At 43.8% G+C, this 20,183-nt stretch overlaps 1 pseudogene; it reads right to left on the minus strand.

The window, feature by feature from the left end:
* Positions 1–1,433: 1,433 nt before the first annotated feature.
* Positions 1,434–20,183, minus strand: part of LOC138657610 (zinc finger protein 271-like) — a 185,639-nt pseudogene continuing 166,889 nt past the window's right edge.

Consider the following 20,183-nt stretch of genomic DNA (forward strand, 5'->3'; position numbering starts at 1 on the left):
GGTTGTGTACCACATTGGTTATAATCTATAGGTCTATGGCCCATCTATATGGTATATGGAGTGATAGTCTGCTGTAGTACTATAATCACTTGTAGTATCTTTACAGACATTAGATTTTATTTATATAGGTGTCTGTGGGAGTTCCCAGTTTGGATGTCTCTGTTGTCATACTATATAGTCCATTGACAGCAGAGTTTTAGGAGTTCCATCTCTGTTGTTACTATTATATATCAGTCTTTATATTTGTACATATACATATGCACTGTCATTGTTGGATGTATTTTCTAATGTATAATAAAAAGTTGTTATTTCTACTTATTATTGATCGTGTTTACTTCACCATCTCTATTGGTTATAGTTGTTGAGTTGTGGAGAGGATCGCTTTACCTAGATTTAGAGGAGTGGTTTTTGGTGGTAAGCTCAGCTACAGCTGACACCGATCTGCTCACAGCTAGCCAGCTAAATAACTAGAAAATTACCAAAGATGAGAGACACCTGGAGAAATGCCTGAAGCAAGCCCAGATTGAGCAGCAGGGCTGTTGATCTAAATGCTGTGAGCCCAGAATGCCCCAGGATCAGATTGGATGAATGGACTGTCACTCACAACACTGACAGTTCAGCATACATCAGATCCCATTGCGAGGTTCAGTCATCACTCACAGCCTCCCTAGTCCATAGTAAAGATGAGAAAATGACAAAAAGATTTCCCACATTCTGAATATGAATACAGCTTTTCTCTGTATGATTACACTCATGTCTAACAAGATTTGATTTGATCTCCTGTGTGACTTCTCTTCAGAGAAGAGGTGATTTATGTATAAAAGATTTACCAAATTCTGGACATGAATACAGCTTCTGTCCTGTGTGAGTTCTATGTTTAACAAGTTGTGATTTCCCTGTTAGGCCATGTTCACACAATGCGTTTTTTACTGCGGAACCGCCGCGATTTTGCCGCTGCGGGTCCGCAGCTGTTTTCCATGCAGGGTACAGTACAATGTACCCTATGGAAAACAGAAACCGCTGTGCACATGATGCGGAATTTCACTAAAAAAGCCGCGCTGAATAGCTGCGGTAAAAAAGGACCATGTCACTTCTTTGTGCGGAACTGCAGCGGTCCCCCCGTGTGGCTGTCCCCCCGTGCTCCAATCCCACCCCCCCATGCTCCGATGCCACCCCCCCCGTGCTCCGACAGCCCCCCCCCCCCCCCCGTGCCCTCATCTCCCCCCCTTATACTTACCGGGCCTCCCGGTGTCCGTCCGTCAGTCTTCTCCCTGGGCGCCGCCATCTTCCAAAATGGCGGGCGCATGCGCAGTGTGCCCGCCGAATCTGCCGGCCGTTCCAGGCACATTTTGATCACTGCGATAACCTCACAGTGATCAAAATAAAAAAAAAGTAAATGACCCCCCCCCTTTATCACCCGCATAGGTAGTAACAATAATAAAATAAAGAATTTATTTTTTTTTTTCCCCCCACTACAGTTAGAACTAGGGTTAGGGTTAGGGTTAGGGTATTTTCAGCCATTTTAACCCTAAAAAAACTTCCTAGAAAACACACAGACTCTGCAGAGAAAACTGCATAAAAAACGGCACTAAAAACCGCATCAAAAAACGCACCAAAAAACGCACCTGCGTTTTCTGCCAAGAGCTGCGGTTTTTAGTGCAGAAAAAACAGCAGGGAAATCAGGAACGTGTGAACATGGCCTAAAGCATTTTTCACATTGTAAACATGAAAACAGTTTCTTCCCTGTGTGAATTCTTAGATGTGTTACAAGATTTGCTTTTTGGATAAAACATTTCCCACATTATGAACATGAATGTGGCTTCTCTCCTGAATGAATTCTCTGATGTCTAATAAGATGCCCTTTAACCGCGAAGGACTTCCCACATTCCGAACATGAAAATGGATTTTTTCCTGTGTGGATTATCTGATGTCTAATAAGAATCTTTTTTTCTGTGAAGGATTTCTCACATTCTGAACATGAAAAGGGCTTTTCTCCTGTGTGAATTCTCTGATGATTAATAAGATTCTCTTTTACTGTGAAGGATTTCCCACATTCTGAACATGAACATGGCTTTTCTCCTGTATGAATTCTCTGATGTTTAATAAGACTCGCTTTATCTGTGAAGGATTTCTAACATTTTTAACATGAAAATGGCTTTTCTCTTGTGTGAATTCTCTGATGTTTAATAAGACTCCATTTATCTGTGAAGGATTTCTCACATTCTGAACATGAAAATGGCTTTTCTCCTGTGTGAATTCTCTGATGTTTAGTAAGATTCCCTTTTTGTGTGAAGGATTTCTCACATTTTGAACATGAAAAGGGCTTTTCTCCTCTGTGAATTCTCTGATGTTTAGTAAGAGTCCCTTTATCTGTGAAGGAGTTCCCACATTCTGAACATGAAAATGGCTTTTCTCCTGTGTGAATTCTCTGATGTTTAATAAGACTCGCTTTATCTGTGAAGGATTTCTCACATTCTGAACATGAAAATGGCTTTTCTCCTGTGTGAATTCTCTGATGTTTAGTAAGATTCCCTTTTTGTGTGAAGGTTTTCTCACATTTTGAACATGAAAAGGGCTTTTCTCCTCTGTGAATTCTCTGATGTTTAGTAAGAGTCCCTTTATCTGTGAAGGAGTTCCCACATTCTGAACATGAAAATGGCTTTTCTCCTGTGTGAATTCTCTGATGTTTAGTAAGAGTCCCTTTTTGTGTGAAGGATTTCTCACATTTTGAACATGAAAAGGGCTTTTCTCCTCTGTGAATTCTCTGATGTGTAGTAAGAGTCCCTTTTTGTGTGAAGGATTTCTCACATTTTGAACATGAAAAGGGCTTTTCTCCTCTGTGAATTCTCTGATGTGTAGTAAGAGTCCCTTTTTCTGTGAAGGATTTTTCACATTCTGAACATGAAAATGGCTTTTCTCCTGTGTGAATTATCTGATGTCTAATAAGACTCGTTTTATCTGTGAAGGAGTTGCCACATTCTGAACATGAAAATGGCTTTTCTCCTGTGTGAATTCTCTGATGTATAATAAGCCTCCATTTATCTATGAAGGAGTTGCCACATTCTGAACATGAAAATGGCTTTTCTCCTGTGTGAATTCTCTGATGTATAATAAGCCTCCATTTATCTGTGAAGGAGTTCCCACATTCTGAACATGAAAATGGCTTTTCTCCTGTGTGAATTCTTTCATGTAGAACACATTTTGATTTATTTGGAAAGCATTTCCCACATTCTGAACAGGAGTATGGCTTCTCTCTTTTATGTTTCCTTTGAGTTAGATAATCAGAGCTTTTAGTAAATTCCTTGCGACACTGAAATCTTGTATCCACTTTGTCACCTGGAATTGTGGTAACAATACGAGATTGCTCAGGAGAGGGTTCCTCATCATTAGGAGGATTATAAGAAAGTGAAGTACTGTGAAGTCCAGGAGGTCCATGAAGGGTAATGAGGCTTTCTCCATAAGAGTGCTTCCTGATATCTTCTTTTTTACAATTTAGTGACAAACTGCCATTATCACAAGGATTTCCTATAAAGATGAAAGATAAAATTCACAAAAGGGATTTTGAAATTTGATGGAGCTCAAAATGAAGACCCTTGTCAGTGAAAGTACAGGTAATAAGGAAGACAACTACATGCCATAACATTATCACAATAGGTAAAGTGAATAACATTTATAAAATGGTGACATTGGCACAAATCGACCTCTAAAATTTAACCTTCATTAATGTATGTAAAAGGGTCAAAAATACTTGATTATCTTAAAAAGGTGAAAAAATGGAGGGTCAATAGGGGAAAAAAAGAAAAACCTAGGACTAATGTCTCCCTAGATGAGCCCTAAAGTTCACACTACCTGCCAGCGGAGGATGGCACCCTAGTGGAAGACGTGATGGCACTCCCGCTGAATGCGCTACGGACCCTAATGCACCCTGAACATCCTACACACTATAATATAGACAAAAAAAACACACACATACAAAAACAATTAAAGGGAGTACCTAAGATATAAATATCTCGTAGTTATTGCTGTATGTTCCAGGAGGGATGCAGACAAGATGTGTAGTCACATTAATACCCCAACAAAGATGATATGGCCAGAGCAATCACATTAATAGTCATCTTTGGGGCTACAATTTTTTTTTTTATTAGATAGATTTTTATTATCCGCAAAGAATAAACAATCAGAATAATTCTCATGGCAATGTTTCATTAAACATTTACAGATAACTTTTTCCCCCCGACTCAGAGCCCCCCCACCCCGCCCAACCCCAGAGACCTCAGCCAGAGCCACCCCACTTCCCATCATCATACAAACATTTGAATAAACATCCGTTATATTTCCATTGAATACTAGGTTCCCTAAATTCTCATTTATCATCCTAATTCAAGTCCATCCACGGTTGCCACAGCTTGTGGAAGATGTCCAGCTTATTCCTTTTGGTGTAGATACTTTTCTCCAAAGTAAGTATATGCTCCGCTTGCTTAAGAAAGTCTTTTCTTGTTGGAGGTTCCTCTCTAATCCAAAATTTGGCGATCAATTTCCTAGCAATGAATAACAATCGTGCAATAGCTATTTTAAACATGTTGTCCGTAACAATTTCCTCCACATATCCCAATATGCAAGTCAGTGGAACCCTAGGGACAGAACATCCATACACCAGTTCAATACGATTTAAAACAACTATCCAGAAGGAGGACAGTCTAGGGCACTGCCACATCATATGCAATATCCCCGCCTGGGATTGTGAGCACCGAGGGCATTCCGAGTTCTGCCTAAGCCCAGCCTTGAACAACCTGTCAGGGGTTCTATAGGCCCTATGGATTACGAATAACTGTGATAGCCTGCCTGGTTCACTCATTGATATCTTGGGCACATATTCTAGGACCGACTCCCATCTATCATTGTCAATTATTCCCAATTCAGCTTCCCATTTCCCTTTGGCTCGGATGGGATATTTTCCCAGGAAAGAAAAAAGTAGAAACCCATATATTTCTGAAATCGCCCCCTTCGTGCAGCTATTCTTAAGGATATAGTCGAGCATGAGATCAATCTGTACCACTATGGCTCCCCTTTTATTCTGTGCCTGATAAGCATGAGAGATACGATTATACTGGAACAATTCAGACTGTGGCAACTGAAATTCTTCCTGCAACTCCTCAAATGTTTTAAGTCTGCCCTGACTTATCAGCTGCCCCAGCCGTTTAATACCTGCTGCAGACCAAAAGTGAAAACCCTCCCTCTGCCTAAATTCCGGTAGATAAATGTTGTCCCAAATAGGCGAGAATCTGGTGAACCCACTCACTTCCCTAATGAGTTTGACTTTTTCCCATACTCTGTGAATTAATTTGATAGTGCACCCCTGTGAACCCATTTGTTTGAATTGTCCTCCCTCCAAACTGTCACTCAAAACGTCTGCCTGTAGTAAGAACCTCAAGCTATTAGGTATTTGCACACTCCCTGCCTCCTCCCCCCATCCTTTGAGATGTTGACACTGTGCTGCTAAGAAGTATAGCCATGGATTAGGAAGTGCAAGACCCCCCTCTGTTTTGGCCCTCTGAAGTATCTCCTGTTTAAACCTAGGACTCTTTCCTCCCCATATTAATTCCCCAAACAAAGACCTAATCTTACGGAATCTGCATTGTGTAATCCAAATGGGAGAGTTATGTAGCACGTACAACAACTGTGGCATTACAATCATCTTTAAGAGGTTCACCCTACCAACCACCGATAAATGTAATTTGTTCCATGCCGCAATCTTGGTACGAATTTTCTGCATTAATGGACTTAAATTCAGTTCCTCAAAGGTAGTTAGAGGAAGAGCAATCTGAATACCCAAATATTTGAATTTTTGAACAATCTTTAATTTTGTGGTTATCGCCCTCTCTCCAATGCCAATACTGTCCCCCTCAATCAACAACATACAAGACTTATCCCAGTTTATTGTGAGACCCGAAAACCGACCAAACTCCTCAATCAAAGCAACCGCATTGCACAGGGACCTTTCAGAATCCTCCAGGAACAACAAAATATCGTCAGCATATAATGCAATTTTGTCTTCCCTCCTACCATAGATGAAACCTCTAACCTCCTGAGCACCTCTTATTTTAGCCGCTAACGGCTCTACGGCCAGAGCGAAGAGCAACGGGGACAGCGGACACCCCTGTCTGGTACCCCTAAACAGCGGGAAACTCTCTGACAAATTATTATTAACTCTAATTTTTGCCGTTGGGAACGAGTACAGCAACTTAACCCAGGAGATGAATTTTGGACCAAACCCCAGGCGATCCAGTACCGACCACAAGTAACTCCACTCCACACAATCAAAGGCCTTGTGGGCATCTAAAGACACCACAACTCTTTTTCCGGCATTGTCTGCAGGAATTTGCATATCTAAAAATAGCCTTCTCAAGTTAATTGCCGTGGATTTATTGGGCATAAAGCCAGACTGGTCTGGGTGAATCAATTTATCGATCACTTGGGACAGCCTGTTCGCCAGGGCCTTCGCCAAAATCTTTATGTCAGCCGTTAGAAGTGAAATTGGTCTATACGACTCTGGCTGTTGAGGATCTTTATCAGCTTTAGGAATAACCACCACAATGGCCTCTCTCATTGATGGAGGCAGCACTCCCCTCTCCAACGACTCAGAGAACACTCGCTCCAATTTGGACATTAACTCTGCATTAAGAATTTTATAAACCTCTACTGGGATACCGTCCGTCCCCGGAGCCTTGCCCCCCGCCATATCCGCCAAAGCCGCCTTCAATTCTTCCTCCCCAAGCGGTCTATCCATCCACTCCCTTTCCTCTCTACCTAGTCTGGGTAAGTCAACCTCTTTCAGATATCTATTCATTTCCTCAGGACTTTTATCCACCCTAGAAGAATATAATTTACTATAAAATCTCCGAAAAACGTCTAAAATTTCCTCCCCTTGAGTAACCGTTTTACCTTCCTCTGTTCTTATGGAGTATACATGTGAAGAATCCCGCTGCGCAGAAACCACCACCGAGAGCAAATGTCCCACCTTCTCTCCCTCAGAATAAAATGTTTCCTTTTGAAAGGATCTCAACCTATTTGCCCTACGCATATGGAGTTCATCGACCGCTACCTGAGCCGCCCTCATACGAAGTTGCGCTTCTCTTGAATTCTGAGAGGCCAGTGTCTCTTCCGCCACCCTCAGTTCCTCCATCACTGCATTGTCTTGAATTTTAGACTTAGTTTTATGTCTCGAGATGTCCCGGAATAAAATTCCTCTCAGGTATGCCTTCATGGTGTCCCACACTACAAGATTCCCCGCACTCCCTTCATTAATCCTGAAAAACTCCCCGAGTTCAGTTCCCACCTGTTCCATATCCAAATACTGTAGCCACGAGGGGTGAAATTTCCATCCCAACCCCGTCAGACCACTCTTCCCAGTCATTTGTACCGAGACCAGTACTGGGCTATGGTCCGATATTACTCTAGGCCTATACTCCACCTCATGTATTAGATTATTCACCCCCCCATTTCCCAAAGCCACATCAATGCGAGATAAAGATCCGTATGTAGCTGAATAACATGAGTAGGCATATGTCCTAGGATTACGCACCCGCCACAAATCTATCCATCCTATTTCTCTTAGATAATTTCCAAAAGGAGTAGAGTTCCCTTCACTTCTCAACTCCGCATGTCTACCCTTGTCCCAGTGATCATTAGATATATTGTTCACATCCCCCACTATAAGGAGGGGCACCCCATCCCACCTACCCATAATTTCCAGAATCTCCTGTATCTTTTTCTTGGAATATGGTGGTGGAATATAAATTGACACAATACAAATTAACCTGTTAAATATCTTGCATACTAAAAACACAAATTGGCCGTCTTTATCGGTGGTTACCTCAATCTCTTCAAACGGAACACTAACGTGTATCAAAATTGACACACCTCTGGCATAATTTGAGAACAGTGAGTGATACGCCTTTCTCACCCATCTCTTCTGTAGAATAGCAACCTTTTCCTTCACTAGGTGAGTTTCCTGCAGACATATCACTGAAGGCCTCTGTTTCAGTACATATTGGAAAATAGCTGTTCTTTTAGTAGCATTTGCAAGGCCCCTAACATTCCAACTTAGGATTTTAACCTCCCCACCCATTGTAGCTTATAGAAACAATGAATGAGTTCAAGCTCCCTAAGGTCTCAACCCCAACTCCCACCCCCTCCCTCCTCCCCCCCCCCATCCCCAATTCCCAACTGAAATAACTCTCCATCTCTCCCCTCTCTTAAGCCCACCCAACTCCTCTCTACTCTTAGAATATCAAAATAAACTCTCCCTCTCAATTTGAGATCTGGGAACGCTGTTTCACAGCCTAACGATAAAAACTCTGCGTTCCTTCAGCTCCCCCGCCCACCATAGCCAAAATGCAAATTCCGTTGCGCCGCCGAACACAACCTGATGATATCAATATACCATAAAGTCACAGTATAAGTACCAGTTAACTATCAAACCAAACATAACAGTGAAGGGTTAACAATTGCCTCAGTAGCACTTAAATCAGTTTCAGCGGGTCTGCCCCGCTCTGACATGCTTAGTATTGAGATCCAGCCATTGTAACGCCTCCTCTGGATTTTGGAAAAAATGCACCCGATCCAGAGCCACCACCCTTAATTTTGCTGGGTAAATCATTGAATAACGGACATCTAAGTCTCGCAACCTCCTCTTGACCTCTCCAAACTTCATCCGAAGCTTTTGGACCGCCGCAGAGTAATCCGGATAAAGGGAGACCCGATTACCATCAATGGTCAGCTCATCACAATTCCTGGCTTTCCTCAACAAAATGTCTCGGTCCTGATAGTTCAGAATTTTAGCCAAGATAACTCTTGGGGCCGAGCCGGGGGGGAGGGGTCTGGTGGGCACACGGTGCGCTCTTTCAACGGCAAACATCTTAGTAAGGCCATCTCCACCCACAGCGTTTTTTAGCCATGCCTCAATATAAGCCGTGGGGTTGCTCCCTTCCGCCTTTTCTGGGACCCCCACAATCCTTAGGTTGTTCCTGCGGGATCGGTTTTCAAGGTCATCAGTCTTAAACTCCAGATCAGCAATACGTTGAATATACTTTTTTTCCCTGTTTAACAATTCACCAATCCGATCTTCTGCACTCCCAACCCTTTCTTCCACCTCTTCCACTCTCTTTTCAACTTTACGCATAGCAGAGTTTAAAGCGACCATCTCTCCCTTTAATTCATCCGCTCGTAGGTTTAGAGCCCCCAGGGCAGACTTACAGTACATCACCACTGAAAATATGTCCTTCAGAGTCGGCTCCTCCATTTCTGGCATGTCAGACTGTGCAGGCAGAACAGCTCCTGCGGCCCTTGTAGGAGATCCCTGGTCTGACCCACCGCACTGTAGCTGAGCCCCTCCTTCCTGCTGTTCTCCGGGGGCACCAGCTGCTCCAGACTTCACACCTCCAGCCTCTGACTGCAGATTTACAGCCTCCTCTGACCTGGCAAATCGCTCCAACTTAGCAATCACATCCATCTTCCTCTGATAAGCAGCGCTTGCCCTCGCCGCCTCCTCTGCAGTCTCGGCGCCATCTTGGGCCTGTGAGCTTCCCGCAGCTGTCAGCTCCTTCTGTCTCCTGCGTGTCATCCTCAGATAAGATTCCGTTCCTTCGGGTCACACCTCGCTCCCCGAGACTATGTGCACTCCTGAGAGTATGATTTGCGTTCGGCGGCGCCTCTAAGGGGTTAATACAGAGATAATGAAGCGGGAGAGCTCTGTTGCACGTCTGTTCACATCGCCTGCCAGGCCACGCCCTTGGGGCTACAATTTAGACAAAGAAAATCTGATCCGTATCGCTATTACACAGCGCTTATGATATTTATATGGAGTGGAATACACTAATGGAACACCAATCAAATGGGTGCACAGTCAGATATCACATGACAAGGTACTATTAGATAATTAGCTCCTTTCTGTTTCCTTAATGCCCAATGTGATACCTTATTTGCCTCCCCCCCCCCCAAAAAAAAATGGGTGCATAACTGAACATAAATTCACCATACAAAAATCCCACACAATATAGGTATTAATCCACTCTCCTCCTCCTCTAATTTCAGAAACCAGTGGTTTCCTGGGTCTCAATGTTCCCGATGGATAACGACACACACTGGAGAGAGTGGACCTGCGGGAGAAGAATCACCTCTCCATCCCTTTAGCGGATTCCTCCGATGTCTTATCATGGAAAGGTCGAAGCTGACGCCAACCTCTGAGGCCACTGTACCTCTATACCACCCGATACAGTCTGGCTCTGGAGAGCGAGCTGGCAGTGGTGGGGGGCGAGGACCATTTTCCGGATCACATGAACACATCTCGTGTGTTAAAGGTTAGGGTCCTGCTGGATTGACAGTCCACGCCGTACACTTTGTCTCTACGTGGGATAACAGAGGGAATATTCACACTATTTCCCTACAAAAGGTTAAGAAAAAAACCTTCAGAAAAAGAAAAAAAACGTAAAAAATTTGTGAAACATGCCAAAAACTGGGGTACATATGGGTCTACTGAAAAACCTGTGTCCGCGTCCTTCTGACTCTAAGCTAAACTGGTCAGCTTGGCTCCGATCAGTTGCTGTATACTACTGAGGAGGAGATCGCTTTTTATTGCCTAGTGTCAGCAGCAGACCCCCATGGCTTCCGGTGTCCTCCAATGAAGCGATAGAGAAACTAGCTCAGTCACTCAGGGGTTAAGTTTGTATTTTTTGCATCCTTTTCTTTATTTTTTTCTTTGGATTTATTCGCAGTTGTATTCGGCAGCGATTACCGTTCTGGAGCAGGAAACTGTAAATGGTCGTGTAAAGGGTTAATAGTTGCTGAGTAAAAAAACCCCAAAAGGATTGTACACAGACGGCACACGGGCCAATGTAACTCGCTTGGACTAAAATAGATAAATCTCCGGGTCCGGACGGCATACACCCACGAGTACTAAGAGAACTAAGTAATGTAATAGATAAACCATTATTTCTTATTTTTAGTGACTCTATAGCGACAGGGTCTGTTCCGCAGGACTGGCGCATAGCAAATGTGGTGCCAATATTCAAAAAGGGCTCTAAAAGTGAACCTGGAAATTATAGGCCAGTAAGTCTAACCTCTATTGTTGGTAAAATATTTGAAGGGTTTCTGAGGGATGTTATTCTGGATTATCTCAATGAGAATAACTGTTTAACTCCATATCAGCATGGGTTTATGAGAAATCGCTCCTGTCAAACCAATCTAATCAGTTTTTATGAAGAGGTAAGCTATAGACTGGACCACGGTGAGTCATTGGACGTGGTATATCTCGATTTTTCCAAAGCGTTTGATACCGTGCCGCACAAGAGGTTGGTACACAAAATGAGAATGCTTGGTCTGGGGGAAAATGTGTGTAAATGGGTTAGTAACTGGCTTAGTGATAGAAAGCAGAGGGTGGTTATAAATGGTATAGTCTCTAACTGGGTCGCTGTGACCAGTGGGGTACCGCAGGGGTCAGTATTGGGACCTGTTCTCTTCAACATATTCATTAATGATCTGGTAGAAGGTTTACACAGTAAAATATCGATATTTGCAGATGATACAAAACTATGTAAAGCAGTTAATACAAGAGAAGATAGTATTCTGCTACAGATGGATCTGGATAAGTTGGAAACTTGGGCTGAAAGGTGGCAGATGAGGTTTAACAATGATAAATGTAAGGTTATACACATGGGAAGAGGGAATCAATATCACCATTACACACTGAACGGGAAACCACTGGGTAAATCTGACAGGGAGAAGGACTTGGGGATCCTAGTTAATGATAAACTTACCTGGAGCAGCCAGTGCCAGGCAGCAGCTGCCAAGGCAAACAGGATCATGGGGTGCATTAAAAGAGGTCTGGATACACATGATGAGAGCATTATACTGCCTCTGTACAAATCCCTAGTTAGACCGCACATGGAGTACTGTGTCCAGTTTTGGGCACCGGTGCTCAGGAAGGATATAATGGAACTAGAGAGAGTACAAAGGAGGGCAACAAAATTAATAAAGGGGATGGGAGAACTACAATACCCAGATAGATTAGCGAAATTAGGATTATTTAGTCTAGAAAAAAGACGACTGAGGGGCGATCTAATAACCATGTATAAGTATATAAGGGGACAATACAAATATCTCGCTGAGGATCTGTTTATACCAAGGAAGGTGACGGGCACAAGGGGGCATTCTTTGCGTCTGGAGGAGAGAAGGTTTTTCCACCAACATAGAAGAGGATTCTTTACTGTTAGGGCAGTGAGAATCTGGAATTGCTTGCCTGAGGAGGTGGTGATGGCGAACTCAGTCGAGGGGTTCAAGAGAGGCCTGGATGTCTTCCTGGAGCAGAACAATATTGTATCATACAATTATTAGGTTCTGTAGAAGGACGTAGATCTGGGTATTTATTATGATGGAATATAGGCTGAACTGGATGGACAAATGTCTTTTTTCGGCCTTACTAACTATGTTACTATGTTACTATGTTACTATGACTGATCAGAGGAGTAGGTTTTTTTTCATAGACCCAATATACATTTAAAGGGATGTTCCCAAAATCACAATGTTTTATTTTTTTTAATTTTGCCAGTATAAAGCATTTTTAAATCTGTCCTATTTTGCACATATCACCCCCTAATTACGCCCTTCCAGGCTCTGTTTACACAACAGTTCCTGTGTGAACCCATATGTGGGGAGGAACCGCATGTTATATACTAGGGTGGGGGCTACAGGGCCGGATATTATACGCTGGAGGGCTATGGGGCCGGATATTATACGCTGGGGGGCTATGGGGCCAGATATTATACGCTGGGGGGGCTACGGGGCCAGATATTATACGCTGGGGGGCTATGGGGCCGGATATTATACGCTGGAGGGCTATGGGGCCGGATATTATACGCTGGGGGGCTATGGGGCCGGATATTATACGCTGGGGGGGCTACGGGGCCAGATATTATACGCTGGGGGGCTATGGGGCCGGATATTATACGCTGGAGGGCTATGGGGCCGGATATTATACGCTGGGGGGCTACGGGGCCGGATATTATACGCTGGGGGGTTACGGGGCCGGATATATCACATCTGTTTGTAGCTACAAGCTCATAATCCCTCTTATGATGAAGCAATTCTCCACCCCGGCACAGAGGAGGGACTAAACATTTGTCATGTACTGTCACCTACCTGGTGTCCTCCGACTGAGACCGGTGTTCTGGTTCTCCTACAGCCAAGATGGCCTCCATAGTGGCAGAGGGATGACATCCATATGTCTGACCCACACCTCCATAGAATGGCACTTCCGGACTTACCACAGGGCTCTTCATGTCACCGGGCGGCCGGCTTGGATGTAGAGGGACCAGAACGTCGGCCTCAGTGCAGGAGGCAGTGGGAGACAAACAGAGGGGACAGGTAGGACGACTCTACATGTGACATGTCACTCGTCAGCACCAGGCAGAGGCTGCTACATCACCGACATCCATAGGATGGGGAGATTCACAACCTGTAACACAAGCTCAGTCATTTATATGGCAGCACGGGACTTGTGGAAGAAAAATACGGATGGAAGGGGTGGAAGAAATATTCTCAAAGGCAAAGGAAAACTAAATCTGTGCTTCCTAAATCATTAAGAAGAGGTGTGAAGGCGGCCCTGTTATTCACGGTGCACCGCCAGACTGTACAGGAGCAGCCGCGCCATCACCGGACGCTTCTGCTGTGATGAGGACAGCAGATAAAGCTCCACACAATATCACACACTGCGGTCATTATTACATAATGGTCATCGTCATCATCCTCATCATACGCCGGTTAATATCACACACCTGTGGAAACATCTCCCGGAATCTCCTCCTTCCCGTCACTCACACACGGTTGATCCCCCCTCGTCATCGCTTCTTCTTCTGTCTCTTCCTTCACTTTATTCTTAGTCGGATCTTTCTCCTGATATATCAGATGTAACAATCAGCACAATACAAGAAACCACCAAAATCTGTGACATCTATGACCTCGATCAGAAATGTCCCCCCATATACAGATCCGGTACAGGGCTCAGCACCGTCTACCTGATGATCCTCCGGGATGTTGTGTTTCTCCTCCGGACAGTCCGGGGAATACAGAGGACGGGGAGATCTCTCTGGTGGATTGATTTCCACAACTCCATCTGTAGGAGACACACAGTGATGGAATAGATTGTGTCATGTGATTATGAGATGATGGGAGTAGTAGTAGGTGACCACAGCACAGACATGACAGTCTCCCCTCCTCACCCTGATGATCGGCCCATATTGTGATCGCCTCTTGTGCTCCATGTATAACCTCAACCTTAATGTCAATCAGATCTTCACCCTAAAAAGTAAAATGTAAGATGAGCTCAGGTCCCATCACTTCATGGTCAGATGTTGTGGAGGCTTCAGTGTCGTCTACCTGATGATCCTCTGGGATGTTGTGATTCTCCTCCGGACAGTCCTGGGGATACAGAGGACGGGGACATCTCTCTGGTGGATTTCTCCTCCTGGGTCCATCTGTGGAGACACACAGACTGAATACATCACCTGCCGTGTATCTGTCTATATATGAGACACGTCTCTCAGAACCGGTAATTCTAGGTTTATGTATCAGGGATTAAATTACATTGTTGTGGTCCTCACCACCGGTACCGAGGTCCCAGCACATTGTGGGCTCAAGTATGAAGTAAGAATCAGCAAGGCCAAAGCCTAATGCTCTCTGCTCTACCCTCGGAGAATGAGGACCCTGAGGAGAGGGACAGAGAAGACCCTCGTCAGTCAGATGGAGGAGCCGCACTAAGAAACACAACTTCTCCAAGTTCCCTCTCCACCAGTGATGGAACCACAGAGGAGCTGGAGAAAGCTCCACATTTCTATCCAGCGGTTTCTTCTCTCCTAATTCACCGTTATGGACATTGGGGGAAGGACGGTTATCATTTACCAGTATCATGGGGTCACCATGAGGACACGGCCTCCCTCCTGGACAGGATCCTCTGGGATCACTAAGAAGAGAGAACCTGCCGTCGTCCTATTAATACACGAGTTACTGTTTTAATTCTTCTTTAACCCCTTCACTACCTTTAACGTATAGGTACGTCTTGGCGATCATGCCAGCACCGGAGGTATACCCTCGCAATCGCCGCTGGGAGGTCGGCTTATGGGATAGCAGAGTCCCGGCTATCAATGCCAGGAGCGGTGCCACACTGTTCCTGGCTGTTCACCCTCCAAGATGCCTAGATTAATACTGATAGCAAAATTTAGGGGTTTGGGAGAGGGAGGGAGCTCCCCCTTTCTTCCCATCGGCACCACCGTGACGTCATTGCGAGTGCCCGATGGTGACATGACAACCTCAGGGTCAGCCAGTGACTGTGCCAGGAGCATGGACTAAGAGGCTTCAGTCAGTGCAGTATACAAGCGATCAGCATCATAAAAGCGCCACAAGATAAATAAAAAATGAAAAAAACAAAATAGCTATATTTATGTAAGAATAAAGTACATATATGTGATAATTCTGCATCCAGAATGAAATGACCTATAAAACTGCCCCACTAGATAACCTCTCAGAAAAACAAGCCGCCATACATCTCCATCAGCAGAAAACAAAAAAAGTTACAGCTCTCAAAATAAAGCAATGCAAAAATTATTATTTTTTTCTCTAAAAGTTTTTATTGTGTGAAAGCGCCAAAACATAAAAAAATATATAAATGAGGTATCGCTCTAATCGTACTGACCTAAAGAATAAAGATGCCTCATCAATTTTACCACACGGTGAATGGCATAAAAAAATTCCTGAGTAGCTGGTGTTAGTTCATTCTGCCTCTGAAAAACTGGAATAGAAAGCCAACGTCATGTGCCAACGTCAACTCGTCACGTAAAAAATAAGCCATCACATTACTATGTTGGCCGAAAAATGGAAAAATTATAGCTCTCAAAATATGGTGATGCAAAAACTTTATTTTGCAATAAAAGCGTCTTTTAGTGTGTGACAGAAGCCAAACATAAAAGCATCGCAGTAAGACTCGGCGCACATTTATCCTGCGCTCTGCACTGAGCACTTACGCCGGGGCTTCTGTGTAAATCTCTGAAATTTGAGATTCAGACAGAACCTCCGGCGGAAGATTCCCTATAATGAGGCAGATAGAGGCAGAGTGGACATCATGTGGCTTATCCGGCGGTGTCTATCTTTTTCGACAGAGTAAATCTGCTGCCTCATTATAGCGAATAGACCTGTCCATCGTGTCACCTGAATTACGACTCTCGGAGATTTAGATGGAAACCCCAAAGTAAGTGCTCAGTGTCGAGTGCAGAATAAATGAGATCCAAAATGGGCCCAACAAAAGCTTCTACTCAATCCACTCAGGTCCGTCATCTCTCAATGGAAATATAGGGGGCTTCCATGTACTGATAGTACAAAGGTTCTGCAAAAGCACTTTGGCTTCTCGTCCCCAAAAAGAAATCCAGCAAATTCTGCACTCCCAAATTCAAATGCCCCCCAATGTGCATAAACCACATTTAGTGCCCACATGTTTGGCATTTCTGTTGTGATGAGATCCTGCCTAATTTACGGGTGTATGTCTCCAGAAGCACGGGCTGGGCATAATGTTCTTGTAACTACAACGTATTGGTCATTACTACGGCAGTTTACAATTCTCACTCAACAACATCCACTGCTGCCTGTTTCTGGAAAAGACCCATGGAGTCAAAATCATCACTACAGCTGTAGATAAATTCCCAAAGGGGTATAATTTCCAAAATTTGGTCACTTGAGGGGAATTCTGCTGTTCTAACACTTAGGGGCTCTGTATATGGAGTCCGCAAACTATTCTAGGAAAATCTGCACTCCAGGAGGCAAATAGCGCTCCGGAATCTCACCATATGGCTAAAAAGTACTGTACAGCCAAATATGAGGTATTGCCACATTCAGCAAAAATTGTGCGACACATTTTGGTGCCATTTTTATCCATTTTACCTTGTGAAAATGTAAAATCTGGGGCCAAAATAATTATGTTTTCATCACCGCCCAAAGGTATAAAATTCTGTGACACACCTGTGGTGTGCCCCCCTACATGAGTTCATTGAGAGGTGTAGTTTGTGAAATGGGGTCACTGATGGGGGGGTTCTGCTGTTCTGGCACCTCAGGAGATCTTCCAGTGGGTCACGGCACACTCAAACCATAACAGTAAAATCTGAACTCCAATATGGCGCATCTTCCTTTCCGAGCTTTGCACTGTGCCTCAAAAGTAGTTATTGACCACATATGGGGTATTGGTGTTCTGAGAAGAAATTGCACTGTTCATTTTCTCCTATTCACCATTTTGAACATTGAAAACTTGGGGCTAAAGCAGCATTTTAGTGGGAAAAAAATTGTAAGTTTCCATTGACTCAGCTAATTTTCTACATTTCTGTGAATCGCCTGCGGGCTAAAAATGCTCACTACACCCCTAGATTAATTCCTCAGGAGGTGTAGTTTCCAGAACCAGGACACTTGTGGTGGTTTCTGCTGTCTTGGCATATCAGGGGCTCTACAACCGTGACATCGCATCACCAATCTCTCTCAAAATAGCACTCCAGAATTCAGTTGGCGTTCCTTCCTTCCCGAGCCTTGCCATGCATGCAAACAGTAGTTTTCCACCACATAAAGGACATCGGCGAATACAGGAGAAATTGCACAACAAATTTTGGGGTCCACTTTCTCCTGTTTTAAACTTATGAAAATTTAGAATTTGGACCTAACACAACATGTTTGTGGGATTTTTTTTTATATTTTCACAGCTCAAAGTTATAAACTTCTGAACTATGAGTTCAAGGTGCATACCACACTTCTACATATATTCCTTGAGGGATGTAGTTTCCAAAATGTGGCCACTTGTGGTTTGTTTCACTGTTTAGGTACATCAGGGGCCCTGCAAACACGACATGGGGTCCGCCATCTATTACACCCAATTTTACGTTCCTTCCTTTCTGAGCTCTGCCGTGCGCCCAAACAGTAGTTTTCTACTACATATGGGGTATCGACGTACTTAGGAAAAACTGCGCTACAAATTGTATTGTCAATTTGTGTAAAATTTGAGGCTAAAGAAATATTTTTGTGGGGAAAAGTAAAATCTTCATGTTTTCCCCCACATTTCTTTAATTCCTGTGAAGCTACTAAAAGGATTAATAAACTTCTTGTATGTGGTTTTGAGCACTTTGAGGAGTGCAGTTATTTAAATGGTGTAAATTTTGTGTATTTTCTGTCACACGGGCCCCTCAAAGTCACTTCAAATGGGATTTGGCCCCTAAAAAAATGGTTTTGTAAATTTTGTTGGAAAAAATGAGGAATTGCTGTTAACATTTTAACCATTTCAACTTCCTAACAAAAAAAAACACGTTTAAAAAAAAATAAAGTAGACATATGGTAAGTAACTTACAGGCATAAAAATTCAAAGATGCAAAAAATAATGACCAAAATTACCCTCGAACATGAAGTACAATGTGTCACAAAAAACAGACTCCGAATCACTGGGATACGTTGAAGCATTCCAGAGTTATCTCATAAAGTGACATTGGTCAGAATTGTAAAATTTAACATGACCATGAAGGTGAAAATAGACTCGAGGAGTGAAAGAGTTAAAGAGAAAACTCTCAACATCCACCTTGATATAAACATTGGGATTTTTGCCCATTTCTCAAAGCAAAACTTCTCCAGTTCCTTCAAGTTAGATTGTTTCCTCTGGTGAACAGCGATCTTAAAGTCTGAACACAGATTCTCCTCGGATTAAGGTCTGGACTGACTCAGCCGCTCCAGAAAATTTACGTTTCCCCTTAAAACACTGGAGTGTTGCTTTAGCAGTACGCTTTGGGTTATTTCCTCGTTGGAAGGTGAACCTTCATCCTAGTATCAAATCACTGACAGACTGAAACAGGTTTTGCTAAAGAATATCCCTGTATTTTGCACCGTTCATCTTTCCCTCGACTCAAACCATTTTTCCTGTCCCTGCTGCCAAAAATCATCCCCACAGCATTATGCTGCCACCACCATATTTCACTGTGGGTATGGTGTTCTTGGGGTGATGAGCGGTGTTGGTTTGGCACCAGACATGGGGTTTACCTTGGTGTCCAAAAAGTTCAATTTTGGTCTCATCTGACCACATCACCTTCCTCCTTACAATTGGGGAGTCTCCCAAATGTCTTTAGGCAAACTCAAAACGAGCTTTACAATTTTTGTAAGTAAAGGCTTTTTCCATAAAGGCCACCTCTATGGAGTGTGCGGCTTATTGTGGTCGTATGAACAGATACTTCTTCAGTCTCTGTTGGGAACTCTGCAGCTCTTTCAGGGTTACCTTTGGTCTCTGTGCTGCCTCTCTGATTAATGCCCTCTTTGCACAGGCTGAGAGTTTTGACGTGCGCCCAGGTTTGTTGTGGAACCATGTTCTTTCCATTTGATGATAATGGATTTGAAGGTGCTTTGGAGGATCATCAGAGATTGGGGGATTTTTTTTCATATAACTCAACCTTGACTTGCACTTTGTCCCTGACTTGTTTGGAGATTTTGTCTTCATGGTGTTTGGTTAGTGGTGACGCCTTCTCCCTCTGCTCACCCCACGGCCTCTTCCTGCCGGTTGTGGTCCTGCTGCTCCTGCCCCCTCTGCACTGCGGTCCTCGCTCTGCATGGCACCTTGCCAGGTTGGATCAGTGACTTCACCGTCTTTCACTTCCGCAGTCTGGTACGCCTCCTGACTTGTTGACTTAACATCACTTGTTGGCAACTGTGTCTCACCATCATCGTCCGCTTGAGAAACTAATTGCTGTTCCCCACCCTAGTTTTCTTCTGACCGTCACTGCTCAGATATTTTGGCATGAATACATACGATCTCACGTCCCTCTTGAAAAGTGCAGGGTGAGAGGCCAGAATCCATAAATGGAAATGTAAAGACTCGCTCCTCAAGTGTCCAAGTGTGGGATCACTTGTCTCCTGGGACTCATGGATGAGCATGTTTGTTGTGCTCCCACCTGCAAACTGTACGGTGTTATTTTTTTTAAATAAAATATGTAGCCCTGAAAATGAATTTAACGCTAGAGCCACCTGCTGACTCTCCAAAATGTGTGACTAAGTGCCACCTGATGGCGCTCAAAAAACTATGAGTGAGTGCTGCGTGACGGCCCTTCAAAATGTGTAATTGAGGGCACTCA

The sequence above is a fragment of the Ranitomeya imitator genome, chromosome 1 (assembly GCF_032444005.1).
Source record: "Ranitomeya imitator isolate aRanImi1 chromosome 1, aRanImi1.pri, whole genome shotgun sequence".
NCBI classification, from domain to species: Eukaryota; Metazoa; Chordata; class Amphibia; order Anura; family Dendrobatidae; genus Ranitomeya; species Ranitomeya imitator.